This window comes from Schistocerca americana, chromosome 2 (assembly GCF_021461395.2).
Source record: "Schistocerca americana isolate TAMUIC-IGC-003095 chromosome 2, iqSchAmer2.1, whole genome shotgun sequence".
NCBI lineage: Eukaryota > Metazoa > Arthropoda > Insecta > Orthoptera > Acrididae > Schistocerca > Schistocerca americana.
Window position 1 is genome coordinate 219535895 of NC_060120.1, and position 15322 is coordinate 219551216.

Sequence of the window (15322 nt, forward strand, 5' to 3'; positions counted from 1 at the left end):
TCGGTTAGCATAAGCTCTATTTTCAAAAGTTGCGTCAGAAATATTTCTGACATATCTGTGCGTGGGCAGCGTGTCACAAACATAAGTCATAACCGAAGTGGTAAAAATCACTTGCCAATTAACCATAGCGTGATCAGCTCGTTCGTGTTGCTCGTACTACTTCTGTTAAGGTTTATGTATGCAACTTATGCTACACAAGCACAAACATGTCATATATCATCTCGTGTAACTTTAAACTGGTCGTAATGTTGCCGTATTATTTTTATTATGCAGTGTTACGCTTTGCAAACATGCGTAGTAAGGAATATTTCATTTTGTTCTGTGGAAATAAGCTGTTAGGAGAGCCACCATTCTGCTGGACTAAGTACAGCATCGATTATTCGAAATAATTGGGGAAAATGGGTGTTCGGAAAACTAGTTTATGCGGATAGTCGAACCGTATACATAGAACCTCATTTATACGTTTCTGAGAGGGGGGACTGTGCGGCTGATCCCGGCGGAGGTTCGAGTCATCCCTCGGGCATGGGTGTGTGTGTGTTTATCCTTAGGCTAATTTAGTTTAAGTAGTGTGCAAGCTTAGGGACTGATGACCTTAGCAGTTAAGTCCCATAAAATTTCACACACACACACATCTGAGAGGGGATGATGAAATAAATGTACAGATGAGATTAACCTTGAAACTATTGAAAATATTAAATAGTATCTCTTTGTCACTGCCTTTCAGCACGTTTTTTCCTCACAAATTAACATGTATATGAGGTCGGCTACACTAACTGAGAATACTTTTTTTAGGTACTTGTGTCAAAGATCTAATAAGTATGCCTCGAGGAGTTCATACATCCAAAAGATGAAGTGGATTTCAGCAGAGAAAAACAAAACAAGCTAAAACTGTTCCACTTCAGAGAATGTCTGGCCCCATCTTCAAAAAATGATGATAGCCAAAGTGCATCAAAAGAAACTGATTCTCACGGTGATGTAAGGATAATAACATCAGCTCATCTTGAGAAGGAAACAGCGATAAGACAGATATGATGATAACTCATCAAGGAGACGAATTAGAAAAAATACTGAAAATGACTGTGATAATACTGGTAATGTTACTCCTATCAAAGACTGTAATAATACAAATAAATCACTGCAGGATTTGAGAGATGTCTCTCATTGGAGCGTACCTATTCGTGATAATTTCGTATTGCAATCATAAAAAAAGGAAGCAAACTTTTCCAAACAGAGAAGGGCCATTTGGCACTGTACCTAAGCACAGATCAAAAACAAAACGTGATTTGCGGTAAAGCCATTTGGCCCTGTATCTAGGCACCGATCGAAAACCAAAGGTGTTGTGCGGTATCTTTCAAAGGAATGTTTTTATAAGGTGATACCTACTGGTGAAAAAATTCTGCAGCCTGGGATGCCTCTGATGTCGTTTGTTTGTAGTCACCAGTAGCACTAATGAAAGAGCCACATCTGTGATTCGATTTCAGAAGTGGTGGAAACTGAATCCTAATGTGGCCGAAACTGCAAATAAAAACCTGGAAAATCTTGAAAAGTGGAAAACTTTGGAAATGAGACTAAAATTGCATAAAGCGACAGAAGACGTAGTGTTGCAATTAATGGCACTGAAAAACTGAAGTGGAATCATCTTTTACCAAGGTTACTGTATATAACTGTGTTTCTGGCTAAGCAAAACCTAGCATTTCGTGGACTTGATGAAGAACAACGTTCTACAAGTAAAGGCAATTTCTTAGAACCAGAGAATCTACTGTCAACGTGTGATGTAGTGTTGAAAGAATACAACTTGAACTTGGAACATGATAAATCTCAAAAACTGTCATATTTGTCGCCAGAAGTGCAGAATGAATTTATATATGTTTTAGCGAACGACGTAAAATTTAAGCTTATCAGCGAAATTAAATCGTGTAAATGTCTTGGTAGCCAACGGCTTTGCCGCAGTGGTAACACCGGTTCCCCTCAGATCACCGAAGTTAAGCGCTTTGGGGCTGGGCTAGCACTTGGATGGGTGACCATCCGGTCTGCCGAGCGCTGTTGGCAAGCGGGGTGCGCTCGGCCCTCGTGAGGCAAACTGAGGAGCTACTTGATTGAGAGGTAGCGGCTCCGGTCTCGGAAACTGACATACGGCCGCGAGATTGGTGTGCTGACCACATGTCCTTCCATATCCGCTTCCAGTGACGCCTGTGGGCTGAAGATGACACGGCGGCCGGTCGGTACCGTTGGACCTTCATGGCCTGTTCGGGGAGAATTTAGTTTTAGTAAATGTTCTGGTATTGTGTTTGATAGCACAGATGACACTTCATATATTGATCTGAAGTGATTCGTTTCGTGAATATTAATAATAAAAAGTGGAAGGAAAAGAAGTATTCCTTGGATTTTTTCTCCTGAAAGGAAAACACGCCGCTGATCTAAGAGACTAAATTCTTAAGAAGCCTGAAAACGACGGTTTAGACGGTATAGTGTGCGGTTCCCAAGGTTATGAGAATGCAGCTGTTATCAGAGCGTGTGTGGAGGAGTACAAGCTGTTATTAAGGCCGTCTTTGGTGGATGTATTGCACAAAATACATCTTGTGTAACATTTTTCGAAAAAGTAGGAATCATTTTTCCATTTTTTCTCTGTCTCCCTTAGCCGCTGGGATATTCTTAGTAAACATAGCAAACCATTTGTTAAAAGACTCTCAAAAATGCGTTGGAGTGCTCATTATGCTGCAATAACAGCACTGGCAAAACATTGTGACGAGGTTGTCGCTGCAATTCACGAATTATGAAGCCAAAAAGAAAATTTGGACACCAGAGGTGCTGCACAAAATCTTACGCCTGCTTTATGTAATTTCACATTTCTATGCTATATTTACTTTTGGAATGACGTACTGAGAGATGTAAATTGCACTCTGGTTGCATTCCAAAGTCTTGATCGGTTACAAAAGTAGAGAGAAGCACTTCGTCTTTAAACCGAACAAAAACGAGGTCATATTGTAGAAGAGGCAGTACAAAAATCGAAGGAATACAACATTCCAGTAGAAGGATGAATTTGTCATAGAAAATGAATGGCTGTGAACTGGCCACCGATACAGGAATCACACTGCGATTAGTGCATCAACAGGATGTGTTGGAATGTCTTGAGCGATTCAGTATTGCACTCCGAACTAGATCAAAGTGCATTTAACATGTCGCCCCACTGTTTGAGGTTGTGCAGCCACATACTTTGCTTTTGGCCAACCATGAGGAGTTGAAATTAGCTTTTTCAAACTTCACTGGTTTTTTGATGAAGTGTCAGAAGGAGAACTCCTCTCTGAAATTCCAAGGCTGAGAAAACATATAAAAGCGGCAAGTGTTATATTTTCTGGTTGGCTATGTCTTGACTTTCTGAAATTTATCGTGGAACGGGTTTTTAAGGACTCTTTTCCAAACCTCATGCTCGTTCTAAAGTTGTTTACGACGGTTTGCGTATCAGTTGCTTCATGTGAGAGGAGCTTTAGTAAATTATAATTAATTAAAAAATTCTTACGATCAACAATGAGCCACACAAGGCTAAATTAATCTTGCCGTGTATCGAACACGAGACAGCACAAAATATTAATTTTGAACATGTGATATCAGAGTTTGCGGCTGTTAAAAGTTAGAAAGAAGATTTTAGCGTTTGTAGATGGCTTTAGCAAATAGTTTTCTAAAGGCTGTATAATAATGTATATAGAGTATAATACGATATCCTAATTTAGTGTGTAATACTAGACACTAATGTGTAATAATTTATAATACTATTATATACTGCAATTTGATGATTAATGACTCTGAGTCCTTTATTTGTCTTATTCGAATCGATACTTGACATGTATCCAGTTTTAAAGATTTTAAGAGTTTTCATTAGTGAGATGACAACCTCGATATCCGCCCCCGGTGCCACTGCGTGGAATGCGTTTATATTAGCAGTATGAGAAGAATTTCTATCATCCGTTGCGGCTCGTGAGTATACATTTTAGATGCTCGCAAATTTTTTGATTCAGATAAACTTGAAAGAATGAAATAGCAACTGCTGTACAACAGTAATGATTATGAACGATGTTATTCAACTGCAGCCACTGCCAATAATTTTAATAATTGTTATAGCAATGTAACAATGACGTCCAATATAATTTTTCGATGTAAGGAGTTAATTGACATATCTGAGTCTGCTATTATCTAATGGAATTCATACCAACTGCCAAATGAACGAAGATCGAAGTCCGCAGGAGTGTGCTACCACCTAGTGGCATAGACGTAAACTTGTAGTTGAGTGGTAAGGCGTAGCTATGCACGACACAAACCGTGCACGTTCTTAATCACATCCCTGTTATTTGACCCACAAGGCAACTATGTCATGCCAGCTCGGCATGCGTAGAAGCTCCTTATAACGTGCATAACTGAAGATGTACTCCCAATCCTGTTGCCAAGTTTCACCGAGTGCAGAGGAGCAGTAGCGCGGCAGATATAAGTACCATGTATTTCACATTACCTCATCTATGTTAAGTTTAACAACATTCAAAGAAAAATTACCACTGAATCCGCAAGGCGTCTAAAGTTAGAGTGTTAATGTGCTCTTGTGCTCTTACACAGCAGCCGCTACTGTCTACCACCAGCAAAGCCTTCTGGGAAGGTGGACCCTTACCCAGCCACATTTTTTAGTGCATCACCACAAATAAGCAGTCTTTGTTCAGTCGGCAACATTGCAAGGACCCGAACCTATTAAGGTGATTGACACATGGACGTCACCGCAGGAGGATGTTGGGGGGGGGGGGGGGGAGGGACATGTCCCCCAATATCGGTTTTTTGTGTCTCAGTTGACAAAAGAAATGACACCGTTGAACGAATATATCCAAGCGAAGATTAACTGATTACGTGTACTAAAAGCGCTTGTGCAGCAAGACTCAACGGTCTGGAGGACTTACTGATGTCCCAGTAAATCAAATCCACTTACATTATTCACTAACAGGACAATACCCCAAGTTTTAATGAACTGCGTTGGTACGACCACAAGTGATGATGGAGCCTAGTAGATAAGCACGAATCTGCTTGGTTTTGCTGTAAATTTGTAGGAAGGTTGGCCAAGAACCGTAGGGCTAACAGTCGAACGCCATGCGACAACCACAGTCCGATATCGGTATAATAATAAACTTATAGTCAGTGTATGTGTCAAGAGAAATTCCTATGAAGAGAGTTAGAGTCATTTCATCAGTTTTGTCTTTTTTAAACGGCAAAGAAATGATGGTAAATTTGTATTACAAAATATATTCAGACTTAGTCAAAATAACCACGGGTGTGCTGCCGGTCTATAGTGTCCAACGGGCACAATATTTCGGCGATCATACATGTCGCCATCATCAGGTGAACTGACGGACTGAGCTCCTGTGAACGTGCCGGCACGGAGATCCGTACGCTATGGCTGCTCAGAGGGAACTGGGTTCGGTCGCGCTGACGCTGACGCTGCACTGGTGAGGGTTGACCCTCGGCTTGAGACGGAAGTTCTAGCGCCGGGGCGCTTCGCCTTCCTCATGGCGGTGTGGTGAGTGGAGTCGTGGCGGTAGAGAATGGCTTGGTGGTGTGCATGTTGCTTTTTTTTTTTTTTTTTTTTTTTTTTTTTTTTTTTTTTTTTTTATAACCCAAAGATGACAGGAGAGAGAGAAAGAGACAGTAGAAGTGGTGGAAATCGAAAGGCCTCATATGGCTGGCCTGGTGTGGGTTTTTTTTTTTTTTTTTGGTTTAAAGAGAAAAGGATAGTAGAAGGGACAGTAAGAGAAGCAGGAAGACGAAAGGCTCAATTGACAAGCCGGTCGTTGAAGAGGTGGAAGAGAAGAAGCAGAAGTGAGAATGACAGATGAAGATTATAAACATGAAGACCAAAAGAGCCGGTTGGCGACTCTGACGGTGAGGCAGACACTCGTAGATGGAGGGGTCGCAGGCAGGAGCAGTTGGCAGGGAAGGGGCAGGAAGAGAGGAAGGGGACACAGGGAGTGAGGAGGGGTAGGGAAAAAGGGGGGGGCGACCAGTGATCAGGCGGCAAGGAGGTCAGGCCATCGGGTGGTGGCCAGACGGTGGAGGCGAGTGCCGAGGGAAAGGATAAGAGGATTGGCAGACTGGCGGGAGTGGTGATAGAAGGAAATGGCAGAGGAGCAGATGCGTTCGTGAAGGAGGGAGATTCCAGCAAGAAAATGAAGTTCACGGGTGGGGAAACGGTAAGGGAGGCGGAGGGCAAGGCGGAGAGCACGGTTCTGTACCGTTTGGAGACGGTGGAGATGTGTAGGGGCGGCATTGCCCCACACAACGGAAGCATACTCAAGGATAGGGCAGATCAGGGATGTGTAAGGGAGGACGCCAAGATGCCGGGGAAGGGAGGAGGATGGGTTAATGAAGGGATAGAGCTGACCGAGACGCCCCAAGGCCTTGCGCCGTATGTCCTCGATGTGGGGACGCCAGGTGACGGCCCTGTCCAGGGTGACCCCCAGATATTTGGCGGTCCGAGCCCATGGGGCAGGGGTGCCAAGGACAGTGACGGGGGGATAGTTGATGGGCCAACGGCGCCGACACATGATGAGAGCCTGCGTTTTAGCAGGGTTAAATGCCAGGCGCCATTTTTTGGCATACTCCATGAGAGAGTCGATGGCTGATTGGAGATGCTGTCGGAGGAGGGCCTTGCTCCGGGAGCGAGCATAAACAGCCGTATCGTCAGCATACAGGGCGAGATGAACCCGCGGAGTGGTGGGCGTGTCGGCCGTGAAAAGGCTGTACAGGACAGGGCCGAGCACACTCCCCTGCGGTACGCCCGCCCTGATGCGCTGCCTGGTGGAGGTGCCACCCGGGATTCGAACATGAAAAGTGCGACCTTCGAGATATGTGGCGATGAGACGGACATGGGAGGTGGAGAAGCCATGCTGAAAGAGCTTGTACAGCAGTCCCTCATGCCAGACTGAGTCGAAGGCCCGGGAGACGTCGAGGAAGATGGCCCCGAAGTACTCCCGACGCTCGATGGCGTCCAGTGCCTCCTCAACGAGGCGGAGGAGCTGGTGTGTGGTGGCATGGCCAAGGCGGAAGCCAAATTGAACGTCGGGGAGCACGCGCTCCCGGGCGACATGTATTAGGACTCGCTTGAGGTACAGCCGCTCAAACAGCTTGGAGAGGGCGGGAAGGAGGCTGATGGGACGATAGCTGGAAGGGGAGCGAGGGTCTTTACCAGGTTTAGGGATGGCAATCACCTCCGCATGTTTCCAAGCGGAAGGGAATTGCCCGGTGGAAAGCATGGAATTGAAGGTGGAGGTAAGGATGGGGACAGAGGGCGGGGGGAGCTGTTTGAGAAGCTGGTTGGTCAAGGTGTCAGGGCCGCCAGCTTTCCGAGGATGCAGGTACCGAAGCTCCCGGGCGACCTCCTCATCGGTGACGGGGGTGATGAAGTCGTCAGGGTCATGGGTGCCAAGGAACCGGTGGACATGAGCCGTGACCAGGCGGACGTGGGCGGGGTCGATGGGATCATCGACCGGTGTGAAGCTGCACGCGAAAACGTCAGCCAAGGCGTTGGCCTTAGCGTCAGGATCGCACACAACCTCAGCACCGACCAGGAGGGGGGGAAGACGGGGACGCGTCCGGAGGAACTGAGAGATCAAGCGCCAGGCAGATGCGTCTTGGAGATTGAGAGCAGAGAGCTTTGCTTCCCAGGCAGCATTGCGATGGGCCTGAATGGCGGCCCGTATCTCGCACTGCATTCGGTTCACATGCCGCTTGGTGGCAGGGTTGCGAGTGCGTTGCCAGTCGCGGATGGCCCGGTTCTTAGTCGTGATAAGGGCACGGATGGCCGGGGGTAGAGGACGCAAGTGGGATGGAGGATGAGGGGGATGGGGAGGGGTGGCAGCAACGGCAGAGGGCTACGGCAGCATCCGTGAAGTGCGCGAGGGTGAGGTCAGCCCCCACCCTAGCGGCGTCGGGGATAGTGGGCAGAGCCGCCTCGACGCGCCGCCGATAGGAGTCCCAGTCTATGCCCCGCAAGTCCAAGGAGGCACGGGGTGGCTCCAGAGACCCGACAAGGTCGATGGAGTAGATGACAGGGACGTGGTCAGAGGCTAGAGCGGCTCGAGTGGTGGCGTCAATAGGGAGGGGGAGACCTTTGACGAGGGCGATGTCGAGGACATCCGGAGGGCCACGATGGGGGAAGATGGTGGGGTCGAATGGGCTGATGACGCGGGCACCATGGGCCTCGACCACACGAAGGAGGCGACGGCCATGGGTGTTGGTGAGGCGACTGTGCCAGGCAGTATGCTTGGCGTTGCAGTCGCCCCCAACGAAGAGATCGCCGCCTAAAGATAGGACTGTGGCGAAGTCAGGGGCATGGAGGAGGCCACGGGGCCGACGGTAAAGGGCCACAAATGTTATAGGGCCTCGCACAGTGTGCACGACGACGCCGGTGGTCTCAAGGGTGGCAAGGGCGGGGAGAGTAATCGGGTGGTGGCGGAGGGATGCGTGGACATACACTGCGGTTCCGCCAAAGGCGGTTAGTCGGTCGGTCCAGTAGCAGCAGTAATTGGGGACCCGGACACTGACCCCCGGCTTAAGATGGGACTCAGTGAGGAGGCAGATATCGACCCCTTCACCAAGCAGAAACTGCCGGAATTCCCCTTGCTGGCGGTGGATGCCATTGGCATTCCAGACGAGGACGGTGAGGCCATGGGTTCGGTTACCAGCGTGGCTCCTTCACGAAGAAACTTCAGTCTTCGAGTAAAGCGGAGTTCACAACATATACATGTTTTGCCTCCCATTAATTCTGGTGGTGCGTCTTCTAGAGGGGATTGGCTTCTGGTTGTTTCCACTCTTTATTCTTCTTCAGTGACAGCCTATGCCGTAAGGAGCTGGGGCCAGCGTGTATTGGCATTGCGCCGTATCTTCTGCCCCAGAGAGCGTATGTACCGGTTCTCGGATTGCCGCGCCTTTTCGTAGAAGCGGCGGGCAACCGTACGGATGTGGTCCTTGACTTTGCGGACCTCAGCGAGGTCGTGCAGTGGTCCAGATGGGAAGTCCCGCGGCAGGTGCAGCGCGAGGCGGAGAGCCCTGTTCTGCAGAGACTGTAGTTTCTTCAGATGGTCGTCTGCCGCATTCCCCCAGACGACAGCCGCGTAATCGAAGACAGGGCGGATTAGCGCCCTGTACAACGTGACGCCCAGTCGCGGAGGAAGAGTCGACGTCGGGTTGAGCAGGGGGTAGAGCTGGAGAAGTCGACCCCTTGCTTTGTTTACGACGCCCTTCACGTGTGGGCCCCAGGTGAGGCGACGATCTATGGTGACCCCAAGATACTGCGCTGTCTGTCGCCAGTTGACAGGACTGCCTCCAACGACGAGTGGGGGCAGAGCGGCTGGGATGACACGACGGGTTGCAATGAAAAATTGCGTCTTGGCGCCGTTGAACTGGAGTTTCCACTTGACGGCCCAATCGGCTAGGGTGTCGACAGCGTGCTGCAACCTCTGGCGAAGTGTGTCCGCGCGCATACTTCGTGAGTAGAGCGCAGTGTCGTCGGCGTACAGTGCTAGGTGCACACGAGGGACCGTCGGCGTATCAGCCGTGTAGAGCGTGTACAGAATCGGCCCCAAGACCGACCCTTGTGGCACGCCTGCTCTGATGGGACGGACTGTTGACAGGCCAGTTTCTGCACGGACATGAAAAGTCCGTCCATCGAGGAAGGACCGTAGCAGACGGATGTGAGATCCAGGGACCCCCATTTCGAGAAGTTTGAAGAGCAGCCCATCGTGCCAGACGCTGTCAAAAGCGCGCGAGACATCAAGGAAGACTGCTCCGAAGTATTCGCGCCTCTCCAGGGAATCGAAGGCTTCCTCCACGAGTCGGAGAAGTTGGTGCTCCGTAGAGTGGCCCTTACGGAAGCCGAACTGGGCATCTGGGAGTAGAGCTTCGGCGGTGACGTGTTGCTGTAGCCTCTTCAGGTAGATGCGCTCGAAAACTTTCGAGATGGCAGGCAGCAGACTAATTGGGCGATAGCTCTTCGGCTGGCGGAGATCTGTTCCCATCTTAGGAATAGCCACAATCTCAGCATGCTTCCACTGCAGGGGAAAGTGGCCGGTGCGAAAGATCTTGTTGAAGATTGCAGCCAGGCGAGTAGAGGCGTCCTCAGGCAGTTGTTTCAGCATGGCAGTGGAGACGTCGTCAGGGCCTGCAGCTCTCTTTGGATTGAGGGCCTTCAGAGCCGCCGAGACTTCTTCAGGAGTTGTGGCCTCTATGTCATCATCGCCCTCCGTTTCCAGATAGCGAGGGAGCCGGGCAGCGACCATCTCTTCATGTTCTGCGTCCAGTGGATCCTCTACAGGCTTGAAGTTCTCTTCGAAAACATCGGCGAGGGCATCAGCCTTCGCGTTCGGTTCGCAGACAGTTCCGGTTGCAGTTCGGAGAGGCGGCATACGCTGCGTTCGCCGTAGGAAGTGTTTCGTGGTCCTCCAGGCAGACCCGTCGTCAAGCTGAAGAGTCGCCACACGGCTAGCCCACTCCCGGTTGCGGTGATTGTCCACAGCCACCGTGATTTCGCGCCGCATACGGTTGAGTTGCCGTTTGGTGGCGGGGTTCCGTGTACGCTGCCATTCGCGGTACACTCTGTTCTTCTCGGCAATTTGTGCAAGGAGATCGGGGGGCAGCTGTCGAGAGTGGTCCTGACGCTCGCGTCTGGGCGGAGCCGCTTCTTCGACTGCGGCGAGGGCGGCGTCCGTGAAGTGGAGGAGGGAATCTTCAGCTTCTGCGTCGTCGGCAGGAGGCATCCCAGCTAGGGACTCGGTCAGGGTGTGGCGAAAGAGATCCCAGTTGACTCCAGAGAGTGACACCCCACGCCTGGGTAACTGCAGTGGGTCGAGGTCGACGTCAAAAACAACTGGCACATGGTCAGAGGAGAGAACATTCCGTGTCGAGGCGAGGATGCGGTGCGGAATGCCTTTCACGACCGCAAAGTCGACGATGTCCGGTTGTCCATTAGCGGGGAAGATGGTGGGATCATAGGGACCCACTACCACGGCGTCATTGCGATCCACGATTCGTTGGACGCGGCGTCCGTCTCTGTTGGTGAGTCGTGAACGCCAAGCGACGTGCTTGGAGTTATAGTCTCCAGCGATGAACAGCTTGCCTCCGATGGAGAGAAGAGATTCTAAGTCCGCATCTACCCATGGATGCGACGGTGGTTTGTAGATAGCAATGAAGGTTATGGCTCCCGCTGACGTGTGCGCGACAACTCCAGTCGCCTCCAGAGTCACGAGCGGCGGCAGTTGAATCTGGTGGTGACGGATCCCATTCCGTATGTAGATGGCCATTCCTCCGCCGGCAGTTGGCCTGTCAGCACGGTAACAGGAGTAGTTCGGCGCTTTGACTGCAATGCCTGGTTTAAGGCGGGTTTCGCTGAGCAGACAGATGTCCACGGCTTCATCGCGAAGAAATTGACGAAATTCGCCAGCTTGTGTGCGTAGACAGAGGGTGTTCCACGCGACGACCGTGAGTCCTCTAACACTTCCCATAATGAGTAGTGGAGGAGCGTCTGGTGGCTGCCGGAGCGGCAATCTGCTGTGCAGCGGTCAGGTGCTGCGTGAGGACATCAAGCAGTTTTGTCGTGCTCGCCACAAGCGCGGTGAGTTGAGTAATCAGACTGGCGATGTCCGTGGCGGAGGCGGCAGGAGCCGTATCGTCTCTGGCGCCGACGGAAGTGGCCACCTCTTCGCCATTGTATGTGGCTTCTTCTGGAGCGTTGGTTGTGCGACCCCCCGTCTTGCGCCGGCCGCCGCGGCGTTGGGGGCGTGCATCAGACGTCACGGGTAGGGCAGCAGACGAGGGGCCCGGTTCCGGGTCCGACGAATTCTGCGCAGGTGGAGTGGCGCAGTTTAGTAGTGGATGGCGTGCCCCTGCGTCTTCAAAAACATCTCGGGTGTGTGAGTCGCCATTGCGGCGACGTGCCTGAGGGCCTGCATGGTCGGCGTCATCGCTGTTGGGTCGGCGGGGCGCCAGTCCTCTGGCGACAACCGTGGCGTGGGAGATTGTAGGTTCAGCCTTGGCAGACTTCTTCTGTTTCGCGGCGACTGGCTGGCCGCGCTGACGAGCACTGGCGCGTCTCCAAGCTTCACAGCCGCGGTAGCTGGCAACGTGAGCCCCCCCACAGAGAGCGCACGTTGGCTGCTGCTTCCGAGGGATGGGGCAGTCCTTCGCTGGGTGTGCACCGGCGCATTTCACACATTTTTCAGGCATGGAGCAATGCCGGGCGACATGGTTGATGCCCTGGCACCGGTAGCACTGAACAGGGCCTCTCTTGGCGCGCAAGTCTTCTGTGGTCACCGAGACGTTGGCGAGTCGGGTGAGCTGGTAGAGCTTCCTGTTCTCGATTGTATCGGTTGCGATGACGAGAAACAGGGGCATGTAGTCACGTGATTTGGGCTGCTTCATCTTGACCACAGTTCTGACACTGAAGTCGAGCTCTTCGAGTTCTTCTTTAATGTGATCCGGCTCCATGTTGAAGGGCAGATGCCGGATGACAATCTTCAGGACGCGGTCCGGTGTGGTGGCGTGAGTGAAGAAAGGGATTGCCCTTTCAGACGCCTCCTGCGTTACGCGTCGGTAGTCGTCTGCGGAGCGCAGCGTAATCTTGTACATGTCTCGTCCGGCGACCTTCACATTGTAGACTGCCGTCGTCCAGCTATGGAGAAGCTGCTGCAGCTGCCGGAAGGTCCCTTCGTATATCAGAACGATCGGCGGAAGTGGCGCATCCCTCCTTGGCGCCGTGGAAGGGCGCGGCGGGTCCTCAGGGGCATCCTCAAGGGCAGCAAAAGTGTTGGCAGTGGATGCCGGCTCGTGGGTGGACAGCACCCGCCGTCGCGCTGTATGCCGTCGCTTCGGGCGAGTGAATCCGTCAGCATCGTCAGCAGGCGTTTGTTTCGATCGCTTCTCAACCGGGGAGCTGCGCCCGCCGGTAGGGGCTGTATCTTCTTCTTTTCTGCTTTTGCCGGATTGCCGACGAGGCGGTGGTACGCCCGACGGCTCGTCTTCTTCCGACTCCGGAAGCGGAACTGTAAGCGCATCCATAGCGATATCCATCATGTCCTCATTCGTTGCGTGGTCCGTCATAAGTGGGGGGCCAGATGGGGCCGCCGACGTAGCAAGCTCCGCCGGACGGCGATCTGCCACACCCTTCGCAGTACGTAGCTCCGTTCGCTTCGACATCTCTCGCGCGTGTCGTCTCTCTGTCTGCGTGGATGGGTTCGGTTGCGGCGGCGGCCGATTTAAATACCCTCCGCCCGCGGCGCGCTCCCTCCGCCGTCCGCGCCCCGCGCCACGGTCGCGCGGTGGAACAGATTGCGACGGCGTCTGAGATGACGTCGGAGTGATGGCTCTGTCCGCCGTGGTCGTCACAACTATACGTTTGCTCGATTTACTCTTGATTAACCCGATCGCTGGTTCCCAAGCCTTGCTAAGATTATAGCCACAGTCACGGTTTATGAGGTCGTCATTGGTGCGAATTTCGATGGCCTCTCTAACAACGCTGTCCCAGTATCTCGACGTCTGTACCAGAATCCTCGTGCGGTCATATTCCATGGCGTGATTTTCCGACAAACAATGTTCAGCGACCGCCGACTTGCTCGGATACATCAGGCGAGTGTGCCTCTGGTGTTCACGGCATCGATCCTCGACGGTACGCATCGTCCGACCAATATACGACTTGCCACATTGACACGGAATCTGGTACACGCCGGCCTTCCTCAAACCGAGGTCATCTTTGGCGCTCCCCACCAGTGCACGAGTTTTATTTGGAGGACTAAACACAGTTCCGACCCGGTGTTTCTTCAGAATGCTAGCGATTTTCCCCGAGAGTGCGCCTGTGTATGGAATAAATGCAGTGCCTACCTCCTCCCTCGTGACTTCATCCATCTCAAGAGGTTGTGCTGCAGTGGTTGGGCGGAGAGCACGTTGAATCTGCCACTCTGAGTACCCATTTTTTCGAAATACAGTTCTCAGATGTTCCAATTCCTGGGGTAGACTCTCTGTGTCAGAGATAGTGCGCGCCCTATGTACTAGAGTTTTAAGTACCCCATTCCTCTGTGAAGGGTGGTGGCAGCTGTCTGCGTGAAAATACAGATCAGTGTGCGTAGTCTTCCGATACACCCCATGACCTAGGGTGCCGTCAGCCCTTCTCTTGACCAAGACGTCAAGGAAAGGTAATTTACCCTTCGTTTCAGTCTCCATAGTGAATTTGATATTGGGGTGTATGGAGTTTAGATGTGTAAGGAAGTCAAGGAGTTTATCCATACCATGTGGCCAGATGACGAACGTGTCGTCCACGTAATGGAAAAAGCAAGTAGGTTTCCATACGGATGACGACAGGGCTTCCTCCTCGAAGTTCTCCATGTACAAATTCGCTACCACCGGTGAGAGTGGGCTACCCATGGCAACTCCCTCCGTTTGTTCGTAGTATTCTCCATTAAATATCAGCAGTAAAGAGAGGGCGGCCATTCGTGATCTGAGGGAGCGCTCTGAAATTGTTGTCTTACCGGCTGACAAAGGCAATGCTACAGTTGTTGTCTCCCATAAGGACTACACTGATAAGATGCAGAGCCTGCTAAATAACGATTCCTACCGGAAGATCAGCGTTGACCCTACAAAGAAGGTGGAGAACAAGACGAGGGCGCTTCTCAAGGACGCAGATTTACCGGAGGGTGACACTAAGAAATTGTTACCCCAAGGTCCGGTACCGCCTAGACTATATGGACTCCCGAAGGTTTACAAAGAGGGGATACCATTACGCCCCATTGTCAGCAACATCAGGGCACCTACATATTTGTTGGCCAAATACCTGACGGGAATATTAAGTCCTTATGTGGGTACATGCCCTCATCACATCCGTAATTCCGTGGATTTTGTTAAACGCCTTGACAGCTTCAGGTTGGATGAGTCAGATATCATGGTGAGTTTTGACGTCGTTTTCTTGTTTACGAGGGTACCCCTGCGAGAGTCACTAGAATTGATTAGTCAGAAGTTTGACGAGAAGACCACTGAACTTTTTAGGCATGTCTTGACTTCGACGTATTTTCTTTTTAATGGAGAATACTACGAACAAACGGAGGGAGTCGCCATGGGTAGCCCACTCTCACCGGTGGTAGCGAATTTGTACATGGAGAACTTCGAGGAGGAAGCCCTGTTGTCATCCGTATGGAAACCTACTTGCTTTTTCCGTTACGTGGACGACACGTTCGTCATCTGGCCACATGGTATGGATAAACTCCTTGACTTCCTTACACATCTAAACTCCATACACCCCAATATCAAATTCACT

The 15322-nt window shown here is 51.3% G+C and overlaps 1 pseudogene; it reads left to right on the forward strand.

The window, feature by feature from the left end:
* Nucleotides 1–1931: 1931 nt before the first annotated feature.
* Nucleotides 1932–2049, forward strand: LOC124596805 (annotated as a pseudogene).
* The last annotated feature ends 13273 nt before the right edge of the window (nucleotides 2050–15322 follow it).